The sequence below is a fragment of the Sander lucioperca genome, chromosome 10 (assembly GCF_008315115.2).
Source record: "Sander lucioperca isolate FBNREF2018 chromosome 10, SLUC_FBN_1.2, whole genome shotgun sequence".
NCBI classification, from domain to species: Eukaryota; Metazoa; Chordata; class Actinopteri; order Perciformes; family Percidae; genus Sander; species Sander lucioperca.
Genome location: NC_050182.1, coordinates 5,954,400 through 5,961,068, shown reverse-complemented (window position 1 = coordinate 5,961,068; position 6,669 = coordinate 5,954,400). Strand labels below are relative to the sequence as shown.

At 43.2% G+C, this 6,669-nt stretch overlaps 1 long non-coding RNA gene across 1 annotated transcript; it reads right to left on the bottom strand.

Moving 5' to 3' along the window:
- Positions 1-1,567: 1,567 nt before the first annotated feature.
- On the bottom strand, positions 1,568-1,984 carry LOC118496135. The gene is made up of 2 exons (XR_004898599.1): positions 1,906-1,984; positions 1,568-1,828 (listed from the first exon to the last, which is right to left on the bottom strand). It is a non-coding gene; the product is annotated as an uncharacterized LOC118496135 (long non-coding RNA).
- Between the last annotated feature and the right edge of the window lie 4,685 nt (positions 1,985-6,669).

Below are 6,669 nucleotides of genomic sequence, written 5' to 3'. Positions count from 1 at the left end.
CTCCAGCAGGGGACCCCAAACTTCCCTTTCCCGAGCCACATTAACCAGCTCCGACTGGGGGATCCTGAGGCGTTCCCAGGCCAGGTTGGAGATATAATCCCTCCACCTAGTCCTGGGTCTTCCCCGAGGCCTCCTCCTAGCTGGACGTCCCTTCACCTAGTCCTGGGTCTTCCCCGAGGCCTCCTCCCAGCTGGACGTCCCTCCACCTAGTCCTGGGTCTTCCCCGAGGCCTCCTCCCAGCTGGACGTCCCTCCACCTAGTCCTGGGTCTTCCCCGAGGCCTCCTCCCAGCTGGACATCCCTCCACCTAGTCCTGGGTCTTCCCTGAGGCCTTCTCCCAGCTGGACGTCCCTCCACCTAGTCCTGGGTCTTCCCCGAGGCCTCCTCCCAGCTCGACGTCCCTCCATCTAGTCCTGGGTCTTCCCCGAGGCCACCTCTCAGCTGGACGTGCCTGGACCACCTCCCTAGGGAGGCTCCCAGGGGGCATCCTTACCAGATGACTGAACCACCTCAACTGGCTCCTTTCGACGCGAAGGAGCAGCGGCTCTACTCCGAGCTCCTCACGGATGACTGAGCTTCTCACCCTATCTCTAAGGGAGACGCCAGAGTTTTCAGACCTATAGTTCGGTTATTCGGTCCGCACCAGGAAATAAATTGTTACAATGTTGCAAACTAACTTTGGTCCAGTTCGGTTTCACACACGCATTGGCCCAATCCCAAAGTGAGCCCTGAGGACTTAATTGATCTCAGGTGCTGAGTGAGTGAGTGTGTGAGGCCACATGGGCTCAGATAGGTAGAAATGGGATTGGGACAGCACTTCACCAGATCACGTTACCTTGGCGTTTAATAACAAAGATGTTGCTGACACTTGCCGGTTTGGGAATTTTCATTTTAAGTTTGTAGCTTTCCACGCGGCCAAGGCCCAGGAGACGGCTGCCTGATTCCACGTTTTCAACCTCTTGTTTTACGAGCTGGACGACAGGCTGGTCTGTTCCGTGTCGTGTGGCGTGCCGTTGTTTACCTTTTGTAATTTCCGGATTTCCCCACGGTCTCCGCGGTAAACGTCACTATGCTTTGAACTGTGGGTAATTCCCTTTGGTGAAGTCTGCATCGATGCAGACTCAGGGAAAGGGCTCGGTAAGTGTGTCCTCAAACCCTCTCGCCCTTTGAAATTCAACATTGGGACAACCCTAAGCCCTTAGGAATTTCGCGAGAAAGCGCACCAAAGTCCGTGAGTCCGGACTTTGGGATTGGGCCAATGTTTCTAGCCGGACCAAAATACGCGAGCAGACGTGTCTTCTGGCAATTTCGCTCTATTTCCATGTAGGACCACACAATGGAGCGACAGCTTCGCGGAGTAATCTTGGCTCTGGTCTTGTGTTACTACATCCTTTGCATTGGACATTGGCAAATGGTAGAGTTTGAAAATGAGTCACAAATCAAACTACAAAATAATCTGATGATCTACTGGAGTCGCCGAAGACGCACAGCACGTAAATTCAGGATGAGGAGGTGTAACCAATGTGATCTCTGCGTTGTGTAATAATTGAAGACTTCACACTTGATTCTCAATCTTGTCGGATTTATTCTGGTAAACAAAGAATTATATCCTGGTCAGCCACGTAGGACACAGCGTACACACCCAGTCATTCACGGGCACGCTCCTCGTGCACTGGCCCTGCTAAATCACGTACAATGGCATATATATTATCACAACACAACATTAAATTGAACAAATATGTAAACAAAAAAAATACAATATGTACCTGGTAAACAAAGAATTATATCCTGGTCGGCCACATAGGACACAGCGTACACACCCAGTCATTCTAATTACAGATGGACAAAAGCAAATTAGCCACATAGCATGCTACGCTAACTAGCCGGCTAAGCTAACTAGCATGACCTGAGCACTTTCTGTACATTGCACGAGATAAGCATTTCAAACAGTATACATAGCCATCGCTACATTCTACCAAAGTATTTATACATCATCATATCAGAATGGCATGTAAATGAAATATTATTAAAACAATTAAAATGTGCTTATGACTGGGTGCGATCCAACCTACCACGGGCACACTCCTTGTGCACTAGCACCACTAAATCACATGCAAGGGCATATATCTACAGAAGGGACGCCCACTGACCAATCACAATACAGAATGTCAATGAAACCTCTTGGTATTGGATGATTAAACCCTGGCAAGTGGAATCACTAAATAACTCTGTTACATTGGCGCGCTATCCGGAATAGAGACTTGCTCATCAGCCAAATTTATTCCCGAAGATCTATATATGTATATATATGGCTTTCATAAATGTTCCATACAGCATACCCCTGTAAAGCACTGATGTGAATAGAGAGGGCGAGCTGCATTGCTCCAAATTGCTCCAACACAATAGCATAACATTACAGATAACTTTCCGAGAAGACAATTAGGCTTATCAAGAATATATATCTTGCTAGTCATTACAGTGTGTGTGTGTGTGTGTGTGTGTGTGTGTGTGTGTGTGTGTGTGTGTGTGTGTGTGTGTGTATGTATGTGTGTTTGTGTGTGTTTCTCTGTCACTTTTCTAAACCAAAAATATGACAATGTAGGCTACATAATTTACAATGGGAAAATTGTATGGCCTAAATCATTTTTGTATGAATGATACATTATGAGTGGACATGTCCATCTATTGAAATGATGAATGAAATATTATAGGATTGTCATAAAAGATTATATTACCAATAGTGTATTGTCTTTCTGTTCCACAGGAGCACATGGACGTACTCAGGAAGTGATAGTTGGTGGCCTTACATCAACAACACCTGGACGGACAAGGAATGGCTGGCAAATTTCAGAATTGGAAGAGCAAGTTTTAATGACGTGCATGTGCAACATTCTCCGGCCTTGGCTGACACGCCAGAACACCAATTATAGGCAGGCTGTGCCTGTAGAGGTTAGTGTGGCAATTTGTATTTGGAGGTTGGTCACTAACCTAGAGTATAGGTCTATTTCGCATCTCTTTGGTATTGGGTTGTCAACATGTTGCACTATCACCCAAGAGGTTGTGACAGCTATTAATGTAGTAACGAAGCCTCAGTACCTTAAGCATCTTTCAGCCGCAGAGTTCCGGCTGATTGTACAGGGTTTTCGAGATTGATGGAGATTCCCACAAATAGCAAGTGCAATAGATGGAACCCATATAAAGATTCGAGCTCCATCTGACAATTCAGCCTCTTACTACAATAGAAAGGGAGAGTATGCCATTATCTTGCAGGGTGTGGTGGACCATAGGATGAGATTTTGGGATATAAATGTAGGGCGACCAGGCAAGGTACACGATGCACATGTTTTCTCCCTCTCTTCCCTGTATGAACTTGGCAGCAGAGGCACTCTTTTACCACAGTTGACTGAAACATTTGAGGGAGTTAATGTGCCTCTTTTGCTGTTGGGAGATTCAGCCTACCCTTTGCTAACTTGGCTTATGAAACCTTACCCAGAGGGTGGAGGGGTAACACCGCAGCAGCTGAATTTCAACCACAGAGTAAGTCAAGCACGTATGATAGTTGAGCGTGCCTTTGGTCGCCTCAAAAGCGCGTTGGCGATGCCTTCTGAAAGAAAATGATGCCCACATTACTTTTGTTAGCCGCATTGTGTCTGCTTGCTGTGTGTTGCATAATTACTGTGAAGAACATAATGAGGAATTTGAGGGAGATGGAGACATCAGGAACAGATGTATGCACAACAGCAGCACCATGCATTAGAAATGCACTGTGTAGCTACTTCTCTGCAATGTGATTAAATTCACTTTTTCAAGACCAAAGCCTTCAAATACTGCACGTTGAATATTAGTTCATAATGTTACTGGTGTAAAGGGCTGTTATGACCCTTGTTAGATTTTTTTTTAGAAGATCTATCAATGTCCTGAGAACTGTTATCCTATTTAGTCATTTCAAAATGCAGGGAGTGGAAAAAAACTTTTGCTTTTAAACAATGTTTATTTCTTGAAACATTCCCAAATTACTATTTCTTCTCCTTTCAGGAAAAAAAAACATGTCTATGCATTTGTTCTTATTTGTGCATTGTTTGGGAAGTACAAAAAAACGTGTGTAACCTGGTTAAAAGCATGAGGTGATAAGTGATGCTTGTAGTATCATTTAATAATCAGAGCATATAAATAGTGTGATTAAAAAGGTTGAAATTCATTTTAAAAGTTATGATAAAAATGTTTATTGTTTTATGTAAAAGATAATGTATTTCTGAAAACTGTCTAAACCAGCATTTATGGGGTTAATAACGATCGGCAGGAGAGTCAGGTTTTTTCAGGAGAGACGAGGAAGTGAGGGAGAGAGGAGAGAGCGGCGAGTGTGAAGCCAAAGAGTGAGCGTGACAGAGATTTTCTGAGTTAATTTGTGAATTAGTAGTGCACAAACCAGTGTGTAACTTCTGTCTTGTGATTGTTTGCACGACAGTCAGTGAGAAGAGTGACAAGCTGCATATTGAGAAACGGGAGGAATTTCTACACGAAGTTCAGAGACTGTTTACTTTTGTGCTACTGCTAATGCTAACGCTTAGCCACCTTGAAGTATAGGCTGGAGTCAGTTCATTACAAGTGAATGACATTTTCTAGTTAAAGTTTGACTCCCTCAGTTGAACAGTTTGAGGGGTTTATCTGCTGTTTTCGACCTGAAGACAGGGAAGAGACTCAGACAGAGCTTGGAGCAACCAGGACTTCACTCGTGAGTTTTACTGGAAACGTGGAGGAGAAAAGAGAAACCGACGGAGTTCGTGTTGAAATGGTGATCGGATGCTGAGCCTGCTCCTGTGACTGTTCGAGAAAGGACAGTACAGAAACATTAACTCAAGGTATCCTTCATTTTGTTTGCTCGCTGACGAGTGAAACGGCCATTAAGTTTTGGGCCACAACGGACACAAGCACCGCATCAGGCCTGCTACGGTATTTTAGTTTTATAATCATTTTGGTTGCCGGCTTTAGATTGCATGAAGGTGTGTGTGGGCCCACAAATTATGTTGGTTTAAGTGACTTTGAAGTTGGTGCATTGAGGTTTTCTGAATTAATCTATTTGAGGGTTAATAGTGTTTAAATTGTTGTCTGTGCATTTCTATATGGTACAGTATTGACAGTGTTTTCCTTAAAAAAGAGGGAGAATTCATTTACAGTGTTGTCTTAAAAAGAGGGACGATTCAGTTGCAGTATTTTCCTTTAAAAAAGAGGGACATTTTATGTTGGTTTAAAAAAAAAAAAGAACAATCATATCTTTATTTCATTTTCTTATTTCATTGGAGATAATTTCTTTATTGAGTAAATAATTGAGATATATTTTTCTAAAATCTTGTGTTGTGTTACTTTATTACTTACCTGGAAAAAGGTTATCATTTTATTCTGAGAGAGACATATACAGACACATATGTTTAAACATCTTTATTAAAACTATAGCTTAAGAAAGGTGAATTCATAGGTAGGTTAGAAAAACATTTCATGTGTGCACTTTAAAAGAGGGATCCAAGATAAATATCATGGTACAATGGCGGACTCAAATGCACGACTCAAACAGGGAATCACAGGTAAGTCTTTTATTGTTCGAGGAACAATGCCGGCGAAGGTACAAAAAGTGGCAGGCACAAATCAATAGTCAGAAAAACACTGGGAATACAAACATGAGGAATAACGCTGGAGAGAGTGACTTATGTACAACTACAATCTGGCACAGGTGGCACAGGGACTGGTGAGTATTTAAGCATGGGGCTTGAGGAAGCTGAAAACAAACAGGTGAAACAAATTAGGGGCGGGGATAGTAATCATACAGGCGGGAAAGCAGACAAAGGGAAGAAGAGCAAGAGACCTGAAATGAGATAGACTGTTATATCAAAATAAAACAGGAAGTGCAAACAAATAATATTAATGTTCTGCTGACGAAGCTTCTTTGCTTTTATTCGGCACTGTTCAACAGACCTCTGATAACCTTTCTCCCTGAGCCGCTTGCTCAATATTCCATAAATGTCTGTGTTTTTGTGGGTTGTTGAAAATTGCGTTGCAATATATTCGTCTGATCATATGTCTATAAGGCATTTTACCTCCTCTTCAGTCCATGTTTGTCCGCGGTTCATTTTGCACGCCACTTACGAATTTCAGGAAGTGATCTTACCTCCCATAATTCATTACGACTAGACCGTTGGACCTGTTTGTTTCAGGTTTGCTTTCTCACCAGCAGGACCGCACCAGAGTTCGCTAGATGGAGCTCTTTTTGGAGGTCTCGGACCGATCAATTTGGTGCGCACCTGAGAACGATTGTTGCATTCTGACCGACACAAACGAACCGAAACAAGGGCTCAAACGCACTCGAGTTCGATTCAAACGAACTAACGGCTGTCGGTGTGAAAACGCCCTTACAATCAAACATAGTCAGATATTCAGGAGCCACTACGTTTCTTCCCCTTTGTACCACTTTCTACCCCAAGGTTTAGACATCCCGTTTATCTCAACTATGTGAGACGTCTCAACTATTCAGGGAGAAATAACAGATAGTTTAGGGTGACCTTGTAGCCCCTATCTGTTCAGCGTACACGTTACGTTTCCCAGACTTTGTGGCTCTTACTTTCAACATGTGAGAATAAGAAAAACTCACTTTCAGCATTGTGAGAGAAAGTAAAACAGA